A 16,523-nucleotide genomic window follows, 5' to 3' on the forward strand; every position below is an offset into this window, starting at 1 on the left:
CCAGGGAACTAACAAGACACCTGGTCCTCACTTCGCAAACCCTTGTCTCCCCAGCACACTCGCAGCCATGTGGCTAGCCACCAAGCAGGCTATTTAAAGACACAGCAACCGGAAAACTGTGGCTCAGAACCAAGTGTGTCCACGCACACGTGCGGCACGCAGGCGCGCGCGTGCATACACATGCGCGCCAACTGGTGACAGATCTAAACCGCTCTTCTAGAAGCCTTAACTGTTTTAACACGAAGAGTAGGGACCATGGAGGCTGAGGACTAAAATACTTTGCTACCGAAGACTTGGCTTTTCTTTCCCGAGACCGAAGAGAAAATAAGAGGAGTAAACAAACACTGAGGTGAACCTTTCTCAGGTAATAGGCAATTGAATGAAAAATATGACAACGGTGAAGGATTTGTTCTCCTCCTCCAACCTGGTTCTATCTCAGGGGTGGGTTCTTTTGAAGGCCAGCCCAAAGGGCCTGGGGCTAAATTCAGGCCTGGGAGGCTATTTCCCTCCACTCTAAAACTTCCACACCTGCAGAATAGGGAAGGGGCTTCAGGAGCCCCTGATGGATGTCACGTAGTGATTTCCCGTCCCCTGCTAGTCAACCTTTGAATGATGTTATCTGGTCCTGCTCCATGAAACAGGAGCCAGACTATGCTTGGGTGGTTGACCAGGTTAAAGGAGTCTCCATTTCTCTGTCGTGATCCTGATTTAATACTGCTATAAACACCACCAGCCTTCTTTGGCGAAATTGCTCCTCCTGCTTGTCCCCTGCTTGCTCTTGCCCGCCCTAATGTGCCTTGGTAAGTGGCCCTGTCTACCCTAAAGCTGCATTTCAAGTCAGTCAAGTGTTCTATTCCTAGGAGAGCACGTGCCACTGCAAAAGCAGGTTCAGGCTCTTAGAATTATAGAACCGGGCCTAGTGCCATCGACAATGGGAGTGTGGGGGTGGGAGTCAGTCTTGATTGAATGCCCAGAGTGCCGGGCACGCTGTGTGTTTACCAGTTACTTAATCTTCTCATCAAGCACTATTCTGTCCCCCAGTTTCCAAATGTAGAAATCAGGATGCCTGCAGAGAGGTTGTGACTTGCCCAAAGCCACGCCACCAGGCCGTGCCGCCAGGGGGCCCCATTCCAGATCTGACCCCAAAGGCTACATCCGTCCCCTCCAGCTGCCGCCAGCGTCGGCGTTGAAGGGACCGCGGGACCGTGGGACCGTGGTACCATGAAGCGCACACGGCCCGCACGTCCACGCCCCCTTCCCTAGCTAGAAGAGGCCCGAGGCTGTAGCTGCCGCCAGCTTTCCTTTCCTCGTGACTTGATGACTCCACTACCGTCCCTCCTCTCTCCGGGGCCACGACCCCAAATTTCGTTCCTTGCGTCCCGAGCTGCAGGTGAGCCAATGAGTCCGGTGGGTCTGCCTGGTCCACAGAACCCTGCAGCTGAGCTCCCACCCGGCTCCCTCCTCCCAGTCCCTAGACGGCACCTGACCATCCACAGCCCCCCACGCCAGCCTGCGGTCACAACTGCTCCCCTCTCCCCACCCAGCCCCCATCAGCAAACACGACCGGTCTTCAAAGGCCCTTCCCTTTTCCTCGCCCCCTCTGGGGGCCTTATCCAATAGCATCTTGGCCCACGAGGACAGACATCAAAAGTAACCAATTGTTGAGGCGCTTTTCGCTAAAGGCCCCGCCTCCACTCTGAGAAGCGGCTCCGCCGACCAATGAACTGCCTTTTGAGCGCAACGAACCCGCCGAGCGAGTAGAGTAGCGGGTGGGCCGCCCAATGAACGGGCCGGCTCGCGCGGTTGGGGGCGTGGCAGAAGTGGTCGTCAGGGGCGTGGCGGCAGTTGCTTGGGCGGGGCCGGTAGCGGCGGGAGCTGCCCTGGCCAGGGGTTCCGGCTGCATATCCATGAGCGCCGCCGGCAGCCGCGGAGCTGTGGGAGCCCGACTGGGGGCCAGCTGGACTGTTGTCGTCACCCACGCGCAGGTAGGACCACAGCCAAGCGAGCTCCACAAAACCGAGATCGCGCCCGGACCCGTCGGGCCGAGCCCCGCGTCCCGCGAGCCCCAGCACCGGCGCGGTTCGGCCCATCGCGCGGTAGCCTGAGCGCTTCGGCTTCTCGGGGATCCTCGGGGACCTGTCACCTGGCTCCGTGGCGGTCCCCAGGGCCGTCTCGCTCCGTGGCGGGGTCGGCCTGGACGGGGGTGGGATACGCCTTCCTGAAGGCTCTTTGTCCCCTCCTGCCCCAGGAACCGAGAATGGGGACAGGCCGACCGCGGCCTCTCCGCCGGCCCCCCATCGGAGCGCACTCTCGGGGTCCCTGGGGTCTGGGGAGGGGTCTGCAGGCCCAGGTTTGGTGAGAGGCCTGGGATACGCACCTAGGAGACGAGGGCCGAGGGGCTTGATTATGACCGGTTATATCCGAAGGGCCTCTACGTTCAGGGCCCCAGGGGCGCACCCAGGACGGATGGATACAAGTTCAAGGGAAGCAGTTTGGGGCCCACTTGGAGGCGCACTTCATGAACCTGGCCCAGCACCGGGCACTGTTCTAGGCGCTTCGTGGGCTTTCCCACAGAGAGAACTGTCCAGCAGCGCAGGAGGCAGCCCGCGTCTTGACCTTGGAATTGTCCAGGCAGCGGTGGGATGACGGCCACCTGTCAGGGATTCTTGGAGAGGATCCCGGGGGTGGGAAGGGACCGCATGGCCCACCTGTAAGCCCATCTCCACTCACAGATGCACTCTTTAATGCCTAGTTTGAGAAGGATATTTCTGGGGGTGATAGGGCTGAAGTGGGTTTGAATTCTCTGATAATGAATTTTGAAGTCTCAGCTCTCAAGGATGGTCACAGTGATACTCCTTACTTTCAACCATGGTGGACTGCCTTTCTTTATCTTCCCCACTCCTCCATTTGGGCTCCTCCCCTTCCAGTTTGTCAGTTCACCTGAATTCCCATAACTAGACCCAAAGGCAGGTCCCAAGAATAGGCTGGTGGGAGGAGCCTGGGGATTCCAGAGGGTTTTGGCAGAATTCATATGATCTGCAAAAGCATTTCGAGGGCCATTTCATTCCACCGGCATTAAGCAGAGTCTAAAAGAGGAACAATGCGTAAGTTCCCCTCTCTTCACTACCCTCTGTCATTTGCCTGAATAGAGGGACATAACCATGTCCTGAAGGATAGGAGGCAGAGAAAGACCCGCAACCCAAATTGCTGCCTGCTTTAGTCTGAATTAGCCTTTACATAACCAGTCCGAAAGCAGACCAGTCCGTATACTGCTGCTCGCCGCTTGGATAAAGCTCATTGAAACCACTTTCCTCAGGCCACAGGAGAGGAGCCTGAGGCCTGGGGAAGTCACAGGCCATGGCTAAGCGATGTCTCTGGACCCTGGATCTAGCCAGGGCACAACTTGTATTTTATTCCCAGCTTAGTTATCTCAAGTTCTGGGGGAGCCCAGAGGTTAGGAGTACAGGTTTTGGTGCCAGCCCTGCCTCTTACTAGTGTGTAACCTCTCCGGGCCTCTGTTTCCTCACCTATGAAACAGGAAGAATGATGGTGCCTCCATGAGAAGGTTGTTTTGAGGATTACAGGGGTTACTAAATCTGAAGCCTTTAGAACGTTGTCCCACACACAGTAGCCACTTCCTAAGTATTTGCTATAGATGATGTTCTGTTGCCTTTTTTATAGTTATTCTTCACATCTGCTGCCCAATATTTCTTTCCAGGAGCTAATTTTTCCCTGCCCACCCCCCACCCCCCCCATTCATTAAACATATTCTAGATTTCATTTTAGCATACATGTCTGCAGGGTTTTCCAAGTCACACTGTATTTTATTGCTTTTTTATTTTTTTTTCTATTGAATCAGGTAATTCGGTTTCTTTTTTGGTTTCTCCCCCTTTTAATTACACCCTTTTGAGACTCCAAATCTTTTATTCTCTTAAAAAGGAAAAAGAAAAAAAACCTTCAAACTGGTAAACAGAGTCCATGATGATACCAAATATGTGTTCCCTGATTGACTCGCCTCCCCGGTTGTCAGTGTGATGCAGCTTGATTATAAATGGATGAATTTTTAGATTAAGATTTCATGAGCCTCTGTATTAAGTGCTTTTCGGAAGTTCAGGGATCGCGTGCCAAATGCAGCTAAGCAGATCATACTTAGTCATTCGAGCAGGGGAAGCACAAGCAGTGCCTGCCTCGCCTGGCAGAAGCAGGCGTGTGTGACTGATTCTTGCTGGTAATCTAGCTTGTTCACTGGTTTATCTGCTTCTCCTGTTCCTTTTTTAGAGCAAACAGTGCAATGATGTGGTCTTTTTCCTCCCTTTTAGTAGGAGAACTACCCTTTCTTCCCTTTTTACTTTCACCTTCATTTCCTCTATCATCTTCATGGTTTTGACAAACAGCTCCTGCTATCACTTTGCCAGCCACCGCCCTCTATGAAAGATGCCTGTCACCATTATTTCTTGCCAGAATCCGGTCAGCTTTGCCTTTTCCCTTCTCTCTTTTTACCTGTTTTCTAGAATGAGCCAAAGAAGCTCATTATTCACTGATTGGCATATTCTTCCGCCTCATTTTTCTTAAGGGTTGATTCTGAGTTTTGGTTTTTTGTTTAGGCCATTATCTAGAACCCAGCCATTTTAGAATCCTTTTAGTTTCTTTACTTGGGTATTAATGTAGGCCCCTTTCTCTCTACCCTGCTGTCTTTTCTCATAACATCTTGGTGAGAAGGCTTCTCCTCCACAGTTATTTCTAGCTTCATCTATTTACACCTTTCTCCTGATACTCGCTGGCAGGGCCCACACACTGGACAGGGGTTTCCCTCTGTACTTGACCAGAGCACTTGTCCAGGGCATGAATCAAATTTTTTTTTATCCTGCCCAAGGCAAAGGCAGAGGCTGTCTTATTTCTTGCTTAAAACCTGGCCTTTTGAAAAGCTCTTGCAGAGAGACTTCCAGTATAATGGGATTCCATGTGGCAGAATTCCGGCTATGACCTACTGTTCACATTTTTATTGCATTGGACACTCAGATTCCTTAACCAGTTTAGAGTGTCAACAGCATGGGGCCTGAGGTGTTCAAGGCTTTCTGTGGGGCTAAACCATCCCCAGGGACAGAGCGCTGCAAGTTCAAGCGGCCTCTTATTGTGATCTGGCGGTAGGATTTTACAGCAGCTTTTTTGGCCAGTGCGTAGTTAAGGAAATTTAAACCCCTATGCTGCTGCTTCTGAACTGATACCACACAGGTGCTGGTATTATCTCCCTTAAGGATCCTTTTCACAGCTGGAGATTTATTTTGTTGTCTGGTCTCAGGGCATCATGTTTTGGGATTAAACCTTTTCTCCTTTTCTGAAATGGCTGGTGTGGGCCGATGGTGTGTGCTGGCGCCCGTTGGGTGTCGGGCTTGCCACACGCGGAGCCGGTCTCTGCTCTTCTGCAATAGATAAGTAGCAGATAGGTGAAGCCCTTATTAGAGAAATGGAGCACGAGTGCCCTTGGGTTTGCCTGGTTTCTGGTTTCCTTTTGTTGCCTTTAAGTCAAGGTTCATTAAGTTGGACACATTGAGCATCTGGTGTGTGCCAGGAACATGGTCATCTATTTGGTTTGTTGCATAAAGGCTGTCTAGTTTATTTTTCAACTGTCTGTATTTTTAAAAAAAGTTTAATATGCTTTTAATTCAAATTTTACTTCTTTTTAAAAATCGGCAGTACACTCACATGATGAAAGGAAATATTTGAAGGCACAGAAGGTTCGGCAGTGTAAAGGCGTTTCTCCACCCGATCCCCTGTCAACTAGTTTGGCCCCTCAGAGGCCGTGTCACTGACTTCGTCACCTCCGGAGATGCTCCATGAGCCCTCAAGATATTTTGTTCATCCAGAAGCAAATCTGTTCTGATTATTCTATCCCCCTGCCTTTTTTTTTTTTTTTTTTCCACAAAATGGTAGCCTACTATATATAGCTTTTCCGAACCTTGCTTTTTACACGTACTATTTCTTGGTGATCATTCGGTTTTGAAAAGGGCTTCCAGGTCATTTTTTACGAAGGCCGACTATTTCAGATACCTGTTTTCTGTTTCTAAGACTGCAAAGAACCAGTCTTATTTAGGCAGCAACTTTGCTTGGGGAGCTGAAGCATCTTGTGGGTATTTGGGAGCAAATATTTTTCTTCTCTCTGTCCTGCTGCTCTAGGCTGGGAAGAGGCAGATGAGCGGGAGGACATGGATGGAGGATGAGGAATTGTCTGGACCTTGGGCCCTTTGCCTTGCCCTCTGGGCAGAATGTGCTGACATTGCTGGAGAAAACCTGCTGTGCTTTCCTTGGTCTTCAGAGAAGGCTCCCGGCTGCCCAGTGTACACCTCCAGTGCCTCTGCCGGGTCTCCCTTCCCCCGACTCCTGTGCCACAGGACTGGCTTTGTCCTGGCCTCGGGTACGGGAGAGGTACCCTGCCCTTCATCACAGGACTTCCTGTCGGGGCAGCTTTATTAAGTGTCCCACCCCTTCTTTTCTGCTTCTCTGTGAAGCATCTTTCCCAAACCTATACATAATTTTTGTTGCTCTCCTTGGCAGTGTTTCCCTAGTTCCCCAAATCTCTTTCTACTTCCAAGGCCTGACTTAACTTGGCCTTGCTAACAGATAAAGGCTTTCACTAATGCTGACTCTAAGAAGAGAATTTCAGGTTTCTTCTTGGAATTCTCTGTGGCTGCACTTGTGTTTTAAATGACCACACTGATTTATTTATTTATTTATTTATTTATTTTTAAAGATTTATTTACTTATTTAATTTCCCCCCCTCCCCTGGTTGTCTGTTCTTGGTGTCTATTTGCTGCGTCTTGTTTCTTTGTCCACTTCTGTTGTCGTCAGCGGCACGGGAAGTGTGGGCGGCGCCATTCCTGGGCAGGCTGCTCTTTCTTTTCACGCTGGGCGGCTTTCCTCACGGGCGCACTCCTTGCGCGTGGGGCTCCCCCACGCGGGGGACACCCTTGCGTGGCAAGGCACTCCTTGCGCGCATCAGCGCTGCGCATGGCCAGCTCCACACGGGTCAAGGAGGCCCGGGGTTTGAACCGCGGACCTCCCATATGGTAGACGGACGCCCTAACCACTGGGCCAAAGTCCGTTTCCCGACCACACTGATTTATATGTGGGCTTGTCGTCCTCCATGGCTCCCGGATCTTGCCTGATGTTTGTGACTTATTGTTGTTTTTTTCTCTTTGTTCACATGTGCCTTAATCTTCATCTTGCTTTTATTTAACTGAGTGTAACTGAAAATCACCTTGAAATCCGCCAGTCTGATCCAGAGCCATTGCCTTTGGCCTTTGTTCCATTGCAGGGTGTCCACATCACCCGTCAGTTGTACCGTAGATTCTGGGCTGTGTGATGCGTGGCGGGAGAGGGGGCAATGTCTGTAGGGTGAAAGGACAGGAACAGCTTTGAAAAGCGGCCCCCTTTTGTGCACAGTCACCGAGGGCAGGCACTTGTGTGCTGTTTACTGAGTCACTCCAGGGAGGGTAGTTGAAAACAAAAATCAGGAAGCCCGACACAGGATTGCCAAATTTTAATTTTTCCGAATAAGGAACAAAAAAGTCTCTGTTAGCCACCATCATCGCCATTTCATTTCAGAAAAGATATTTTGACACCAAAAACAGAGGAAGGCCGCTATCTCCGCATAAGGAATAGCCTAAGCAGAACATCTGCAGAATGATCGAAAGGTAAATGAATGGGGGTTGAATCAAGGCTTCTAGGGGGCCCTGAAGCGGAGGATTCCCCTTTTTCAGTCTCCTTAAGCAGTGCCAGCTACTCCCTCACCCTTCCTTCAGCCCGGCTGGCCTAGCAGGCTCGTTACTTGGTGTGCTTTTGCGCCCGGGGTTTTCAGGAGACGCTGAGTGCGAGCCGCTGGAACCTCCATTGTGCTTTGTCTCTGTGGGTTCTAAACCTGCTCGTGTCTTAAGGCTGAGCTGTAGTTCTTCAGGACTGAGAACAGGAGGAGGCAGGGACGGGACCTCAGCAGTGTTTACCCTTTGGTTCTGTTGAGCCTGTGCTTAAGCCTACTGAGTCCTCCGCGCTGTATATCAGGCAGCGGCTCCGATTGCCGCCGCGATCAACTCGGATCTCATCCGAGTCCCCAGGGCACTTTTTGCTCTCCCGTAGGAGCACAGTGACTCTCCACCTTGTGTTATGGGTATTTAATCCAAGACTGAGGATATATTCTTTTTTTATTATTATTATTCTTTGGGAGGATATATTCTTGAGGTTCCTTGAGTTCTCATTAAATTCAGAAGTTGGAAAATTTTTAAAATCCTGTTCTGAATCATTGGGATAACCTAATTATATCAGGGGTCCAGTCACATGGCGCCCTCATTTTTATCTGAATTGCTGACCAATTGGAGCCAGGTAAACCCCACTACAGAGAAAAATTCAGAGGTAGAGTTAGTGTGGAAACGATGTGGTAGCTTCGAGTGAACACCAGATGATGGCGCAGGGAACTGTGCAGATGACAGCAATCGTTCCAGCAGAGAACAGGGGTGTGGAATCAAGAGAGCCCCCACTGCGCCCAGCAGCCTCAGAACCCAGCATTCCCTGGACCCGCCCAGGTGCAGGCGGACGGTGTTGACACTTTCATGTCTGAAAGGCAACGTCCGTCTTGTTACATTAGTGTTTATTTGAATTTTACTGTTTGAGTAGTTTTACTTATATTTGCTTGTAAATTTGTTTTGGTCTCCATAATTGAAAAAATGCTGAAAGAAGTATAGTAAATAATAATTGAATAAAATTATTCCATTTGAATGGAAAAAATGAAATAAGTCATTTAGTCGGGGGGATCTGCAGGACTCTTTTTTGGCCTTGAGGATGGCCCACTGCCTGAGTTTGAGAGACCCCAGGGCAGGAATCTAAGCGCTGCGAGGGCAGCAGAGGGTTCTAGTCACGCTTGTTTTCCTCCCTGGCTGCTTTCCACACGTTGCACACTAGCATCATTTCTTGAGTTGAAATGAAGAGGTAGGTGACCTCATTAGTTTTCTGCCTTAATAAGGGCCTGTCTGTGCAGCCAATACTAATTAGTCCATGCTAATGGAAGGGAGCCCTACAAAAATAATTTGTTTGGTTCTTTTGTTTGTTTGGTTCTTTTTGGAATGAGTGTTTACTGCTCTTATTAATGCTTGCTTAGGAGAACTTGAATTTGCGTCACCTAAACACCAGAATGCAGTAGTTGGAGGTTCCTGAAACTTATTTACTATGTGACTTCTCAGCCCTGGGACAAATGAGACTTGATTGTAGCTGGAAGTTGGGCATGAACTTGGACCTCATTGACTACCGAGGCTTCTTGTACTTCTGTTGCAAGATTTTCTTTCATTCCTTTATTAGCTTTATTTCATGAGAATTTTTAATATGTACAGATCAACTCCTGCCCCTCCTGTTTCCACTGTACACCTGGCCACTTCCGAAGCCCTCCTTAATTTTGCTGTAGATCCCAGACATCATCTGGATATGTCTGTGATCTCTTAAAGATAAGGAAGGACTCCTTTATTAAACATAACTGCACTGTCTTTATTATACTTTATTTTTATTTTTATTTTTTTTAAAGATTTATTTATTTATTTAATTTCCCCCCCTCCCCTGGTTGTCTGTTCTTGGTGTCTATTTGCTGCGTCTTGTTTCTTTGTCCGCTTCTGTTGTCGTCTTGTTTCTTTGTCCGCTTCTGTTGTCGTCTTGTTTCTTTGTCCGCTTCTGTTGTCGTCAGCGGCACGGGAAGTGTGGGCGGCGCCATTCCTGGGCAGGCTGCTCTTTCTTTTCACGCTGGGCGGCTCTCCTCACGGGCGCACTCCTTGCGCGTGGGGCTCCCCCACGCGGGGGACACCCTTGCGTGGCACGGCACTCCTTGCGCACATCAGCACTGCGCATGGCCAGCTCCACACGGGTCAAGGAGGCCCGGGGTTTGAACCGCGGACCTCCCATATGGTAGACGGACGCCCTAACCACTGGGCCAAAGTCCGTTTCCCTATTATACTTTAAAGAATCAGCGATGGTCCTTAAATATCAAGTACCCAGTCATTTTTCAAATTCCCAATTGTTTAAAAATGGCATAAGTACTCTCTAAGTTTAATTTGTTTGAATCAGGATTTAAGTAAGGTTCACATGTTGTGATTGGTTGCTATGTCATTTCCATCTCTTTTAAGTTGCAGGTCCTCTTCCATTTCTTTTCTTTTTAACCCCTACAGTTTATTTATTGGAGAAACCAGGTCATTTGCCCTGTAGAAATATTTATTTACTTTTGAACAGGTAATACATTCACATGGCATGAAATTCAGAAGGTGCAACATGATCCACAGTAAAAAGCCTCTTTCCCTGGAAGTAACCCATGTTATTAGAATCTTGTATATTTTTTGGAAGACTTTTATGCATGGCCCAGCAAGTTGCATGTGTGTGTCTACATCCTTTGTCTTTCACTTTTGTATAACTAGTAGCATATTTTACCTGTTCTGTACTTTGCTTTGTTCACTTAACAAGTAATGATGCAGTTTAGCAAATTGCCACGTTTTGTGTGGCATCCCATTAACCCTCTCATAGATCCAATTATGACATTACTGCTCCTTAAATAATAAGGGAAACACAGTATTCTAAGGATTATGTGTTTGTATGGGAATCTTCAAAACTGGAAATGTTCATTTTTTCATTTGTCAAGCAAGTGTTTATTTAGCCCTCTCTCTGCCGGATGCTGCATCAGGCATCCTTCTGCCCTCTGGGGTCTTCCCAGGGCTGGGGCACCCTATATCCCTCCATCAGCCAGGGCTTGGCCCAGAGGAGGCTTTCCATGAATTCTTGCTGATCTTCCAGCCCATCCCAGCTCCCCGTGTGGCCTGAACTGGATTCCCACCAAAGACCTCAGCTTCTTAGGTTCCAAATACCCTGGCTACAGTTCGCGTCTCTATTCTGATCATGTAAATAAAGTGCTTGCTCTCTGTTGTCAGTGACATTGAAAAATGCACCCTTCTTAACAGTGAGTTGATGGAAAATGCCAAATAGATTATAGCCAAGGATATTTCTCCCAATTTAGAAAACATAGTCCCTCTCTCCTTTCCCTTGATCTGTCATTAATACCATCCATCTGTCTCTTTATTGACTCTACATTAGAAAGCTGGACTGCACTGAAATTACAAGAGAAATCTTGACTTTGCCACCTAGAGCTTATAAGAGGAAGGCAGTTTTCTATCCCTCTTTGGATGGGAAGAGGACTTAGTGTCTGTCAGTGGGGCTGGAGTGGTCGAGAGCCACCCAGCTCTGCCAAGGGCCTCTTAAATGAATGGGTACCTTGCGTCCCTGCATTCCTAAAGCCTTACCCAGGGCGCCCAGGCCTCAGTTTCCTTGCTTGCAGTGTTAATGGCTTATAGAGCTATTCTGAATACCAGATGAGGTTACGCCTCAGGCCATACTTTGTAAACCGAAAATCTTGTACTTGATCTCCACTGTTTGCCCTAGTTCTTTTGTGACATGTTCAAGGAGTAAATGAGGTGCTGTGTTAAAATCACAAGCACTTGATAAACTATGGAGCTACACAAATAATTGTTTGTATGGTCATCTAGTTCCATGCCTTCGTTTTAAAGATAGGGTGACAGCCAGAGAGCAGTCTAGATTTCAGGGTGAGAATCTTTGACCTCTAACCTCTGGTTCACAATTTAATGTTTTCTCTGTGAGGCTTAGAGAGAAGCTAATGTTCTGGAATGGGAAAAGGAACATGTATGTGTGTGGTCCACTCATCACCTCAGAGGATGGTTAAAATTGGGATTGATGGTCATTGCTCACAGTCAAGCCAGACCAACCAGGGTTGACCCTGGATAGCTGGCCCTGGGCTGGGACCCTCTGGCCTTGTCAGATGAAGAGAGCACTTCCTGTGCCTTCTCTGGTGAGCACACCGCTGCCAAGTTAGCATTGTCCTTACATTTTTTATTTTTATGAACCAGTAGGAGGCTCTGGTGTGGCACATTTGACATGCACTGTCTCATTTATGCCTCACAATGACTTTTTAAAAAAAGATTTATTTATTTATTTATTTCTTATCCCCCCTCCCCAGTTGTCTGCTCTCTGTGCCCATTCTCTGTGTTCTTCTGTGACTGCTTCTATCCTTATCAGAGGCACCAGAAATCTGTGTTTCTTTTTTGTTGCGTCATCTTGTGTCAGCTCTCTGTGTGTGCAGCGCCATTCCTGGGCAGGCTGTACTTTCTTTCACGCTGGGTGGCTCTCCTTATGGGGCGCACTCCTTGCGTGTGGGGCTCCCCTACGCGGGGGACACCCCTGCGTAGAGGGCACTCCTTGTGCACATCAGCACTGCACATGGGCCAGCTGCACACGGGTCAAGGAGTCCCGGGGTTTGAACCACGGACCTCCCATGTGGTAGATGGACGCCCTATCCATTGGGCCAAGTCCACTTCCCTCCAGGCAGTCATTTATTCTCCCTACTTAACTGGTAAGAAAACTGAGGTGCAGAGTTGAAGAAACTTGCCCAAAGCCACACAACTAATAAGCGGGAGAGCAGCGATTTGAGCCAGAACCGTCTACCCCCAAAACGTGTGCATTTGTCCCCCGCCCCACCCACCCCACCAGTGCACACCCACAGAGAGGCATCTCAGTGAAGCGGAAATCTTTGTAACACCAGGTGTCTTAACCTGTTCTCATAAACCTGTTTTCAGAATACCACAGACACCTGAGGAGGGATTCTTCCATTTGCCTGAGACGTTAGAAAGGATCTGTACTTTATAATCCCACCAAGCTCTTATCTGAGTTAACCAAGGATTAATTGTATTCAGATTTATGTCATGGAGATGACCATAGCCAGTTTTGCTGCTTTGGACGTGTTGGTGTCTTTTCCTCTCGCGGCCTTTCGGTCTTTGTCTCAAGGTCAACAGCCAATGCATGGACTTGGACCCACCTTCTCTTTGGGGACCTTCTGCTACCCAACAGCCTGATTTCTCTTTGGATTATCTGTCTTTGTCAGGCATCAGTTTCTGAACTAGATTTATAACTCTTTGAGCCTAGTAAAATGTTCTTTAGACCACGGGGGAAAAGAGGGGGGAAATGGCATTGAACAAATGCTCCTCCAAGTGCTGGAAAGTGGAAAACTTTCATGTGGATGGATAATTATTTGACTTCACTTCCAGATGTTCTTTAAAATATCCCAAAGCTGCTGACAGCCCAGATCACGTTGAGTTTTCTCTGTGAATCCACAGTGGTCTGGCAGTTCCTCATAAAGGCCTATACTACTGAGCCTAACATAATGATCTCCTGGTAAGAAAATTCTGTTCTCCTGAACAGCATGGTGATGCTTGAGGCTAACTCTCTCTTGGGGGCTCAGTCAGTCTATAAATATTTATGGAGTGGCCACAACGTTAAAAGGACACAGGCCAGAATCCCCAACAGAGATTAAAGGGAGGTGGATCATCACTCCTATGCAGAGCTGAGACTCGGCAAAATTTCCAGTTATGAAAGGATACTTACAAAACATGAAGGTGCGGTGGGGAACGGATGTGACCTAAGCTGTTGAGCGCCTGCTTCCCACATGGGAGGTCTCGGGTTTGGTTGGTGCCTCCTAAAAACAAAAACAACCAGCAAAACGAACGAGAAAACCAACACAGGGTAGCTGATATGGCTCAGAGGGTTGAGCACTGACTTCTCACAGGCAAAGTCCTGGGTTCAATCCCAGCCCCCAGTACCTAAAAAAAAAAAAAAAAGTGAAGGTAGAAAATGGTAGGAATTTTAGGCCCTGGCGGGAAAGGGTTGCCAATGAATCAAGACTCCTGTTTAGTCCAGCAGATTGTTCAGAAATATTTGGATTCCATTGAGGCTTGCTGTGATGTTCAAGTTCACCAATTCTTGTCCAGTACCCCAGGGGCCAGGCTACACATGGCCACATGAGTGCTTCTTCCATCTACAGCTACATGTCAGCCCCTCACGTGCCCAGAGCAGCGGGCACAGCCCAGGGCGCACAATCGAGGCAGTGGCTGGGCAGTTCCATCTTCTGGACTGGCCCCTGGATTTCCTCTTGTATATAAAGCCCTGAAGCTTCATCGCAAGTGACTCAGTCCTGCTACTTCCAAGCCCGTCCCTCTTGCCCTGCCTGCCTGTCTCCTGACGGCTGGCATTCTCTGGCCTCTCTTAGCCTGGGAGCCCAGCCTGGTGGCTGCACCCACCCCTCCGCTCACCCTCTCTCCTAGGCTCTCTCCCCGTGGTTCCCAGCCGCCTGAGTCCACCTCCTCCTCCTTTCTGCCTCCTTTGAATTCCTCTAATATTTATAGTCAGTGCTTCAGGATTTAGTACTTAATTATGTACTGATTTACACTGTTTTCTAGTCATTTCGTGGATGACATGTATGATACTCAGAGCTTAGAAGGAAGCTGATGCCTCAATACCTTGGGTGGAATGTCAGAGGAGGGATGTAGTTTGCAAGCAGTGATACCAGCATCCTTTAGTGTGTTGGGTCCTCTTCATTTACAAACCTTTGCTTTATCCACTCGGGTGCCCCCAACTTAGGCAGGTAAATCAATTTCTGGTCAACAGAATCATCTTCTTTTCCAGTTCAGGAGAAGTATTTTTCCCATTGCTGATGGAATAATCTTCCACCAACGTGGATGGCCACTTCCTTGTTTCCCAGGAAAACGATGATGCATCAGCGCTGTGCTTTGGGAACGCCTGGCAGAGGAAGAATTCCTGTTGTGTGCACTTAGCCCCTGAGTAGCTCCTTTATGTGGGGTGATCTGCTTTATTAGTGTGGCTTTATTAGTGTTTTATAGAGAACTCTTAAACAGCTGCAGGTGGAGGTAGACCTGGGCTGGACCAGATGTGGTCACGGAGCAAATGCCTACCTGGAATAGGCAGAGTGTGGACAAAAACCAAAGGCAGAGAGCTGCCGCAGGCTTCGGGTCGCTCTGGGGCTCGCCTTGGGTGGCTTTTTTTTTTTTTTTTAAAGATTTATTTATTTATTTAATTCCCCCCCCTCCCCCGGTTGTCTGTTCTTGGTGTCTATTTGCTGCGTCTTGTTTCTTTGTCCGCTTCTGTTGTCGTCAGCGGCGCGGGAAGTGTGGGCGGCGCCATTCCTGGGCAGGCTGCTCTTTCTTTTCACGCTGGGCGGCTCTCCTCATGGGTGCACTCCTTGCGCGTGGGGCTCCCCTACGCGGGGGACACCCTTGCGTGGGGCGGCACTCCTTGCGCGCATCAGCGCTGCGCATGGCCAGCTCCACACGGGTCAAGGAGGCCCGGGGTTTGAACCGCGGACCTCCCATATGGTAGACGGGCGCCCTAACCACTGGGCCAAAGTCCGTTTCCCGCCTTGGGTGGCTTTAAAGGGGACTAGGAAAGCTTGCTTCCAGAGCGGGAGGCAGCGGGGAGAGGCCTAGAACAACAGTGGTGCTTGTGTTGGGTGGTGGGAGATAGGGATGCTTGCGGGAGTCCCTTTACTTGGAAAAGCAGTCCTACTTAGCTAAGACCCCAAAATAGATCAACCCAGAGAGCTGACCTTTCATTCTCACAGTTTTTCCATCTTATTTTTCCCAGACCTTTTAGTATCTTTAGTAGAGGAATCTGATAACCAAGCTCAGAACTGCCAGAGGATCAATTTCCACACCCTTCATGTATTAAAATACCCTAGCAGCTGCCTTAAAACTAACATTTTTCAGGGAAGTGGACTTGGCCCAACGGATAGGGCGTCCGTCTACCACATGGGAGGTCCAAGGTTTAAACCCCAGGCCTCCTTGACCCGTGTGCAGCTGGCCCATGCGCGGTGCTGATGGGCACAAGGAGTGCCCTGCCACACAGGGGTGTCCCCACGTAGGGGAGCCCCACACGCAAGGAGTGTGCCCCGTGAGGAGAGCCCCGTGAGGAGAGCCGCCCAGTGCGAGAAAGTGCAGCCTACCCAGGAATGGTGTCGCACACACAGAGAACTGACACAGCAAGATGACGCAGCAAAAAGGAACACAGATTCCCGGTCCCTCTGATAAGGATAGAAGCGGTCACTGAAGAACACACAGCGAATGGACACAGAGAGCAGACAACTGGGGGTGGGGGGGGGTGGGGAGAGAAATCAATAAATCTTTAAAACTAACATTTTTCTAATCTTGCATTAATTAATAAAGTAGATTTCCTGTAACGATCCCAAAGCATTTTACAAATCTTACCTTGCGTAGATCTATGAACATTTTTTAATTTAAAAGCAATTTTTTATCTACACAATTTCAGCTTCTTTTCTCAATAACCTGGAATGTAACCTTCCCTCCCCCATAGTATAGAGGAAAAAGAAAACTTTTGTAAAATCTGGATAATTTTCTTAAGGCCACTTGGCAGAATTTGAACCCAAACCCAGAACCACTGACTAAAACCTGTATCTTTTGATTGTAGCACATGGGTTCCTAGGATATGTTTTTAAATCCCCAGAGTGGGCAGTTGACCTGCCCAGAGCTGCACAGCACAGCATACTTGGGGGGTTGGGAATAACTCCAGGTGCCATTAGAGCAAGTAGAGAAACAAATGGAACCCCCTCCTTCCTCTGACATCCAGAATCC

General features: G+C 48.8%; 1 protein-coding gene across 5 annotated transcripts in view; it reads left to right on the forward strand.

Moving 5' to 3' along the window:
• The first annotated feature begins 1,147 nt into the window (after positions 1–1,147).
• The window catches only part of ABHD2 (abhydrolase domain containing 2, acylglycerol lipase), a 100,125-nt gene continuing 84,749 nt past the window's right edge, over positions 1,148–16,523 (forward strand). The window contains exon 1 of one of the 5 annotated variants that reach the window (XM_023587876.2): positions 1,148–1,390. The gene's annotated coding sequence lies outside the window, so the exon portion shown is untranslated. Of the gene's footprint in view, positions 1,391–1,823; positions 1,986–7,565; positions 7,692–16,523 lie in introns of those variants that run through there. The other 4 variants (XM_004455220.5, XM_058294667.1, XM_071214360.1 and 1 more) reach the window with 4 other exon arrangements.

This window comes from Dasypus novemcinctus, chromosome 3 (assembly GCF_030445035.2).
Source record: "Dasypus novemcinctus isolate mDasNov1 chromosome 3, mDasNov1.1.hap2, whole genome shotgun sequence".
NCBI lineage: Eukaryota > Metazoa > Chordata > Mammalia > Cingulata > Dasypodidae > Dasypus > Dasypus novemcinctus.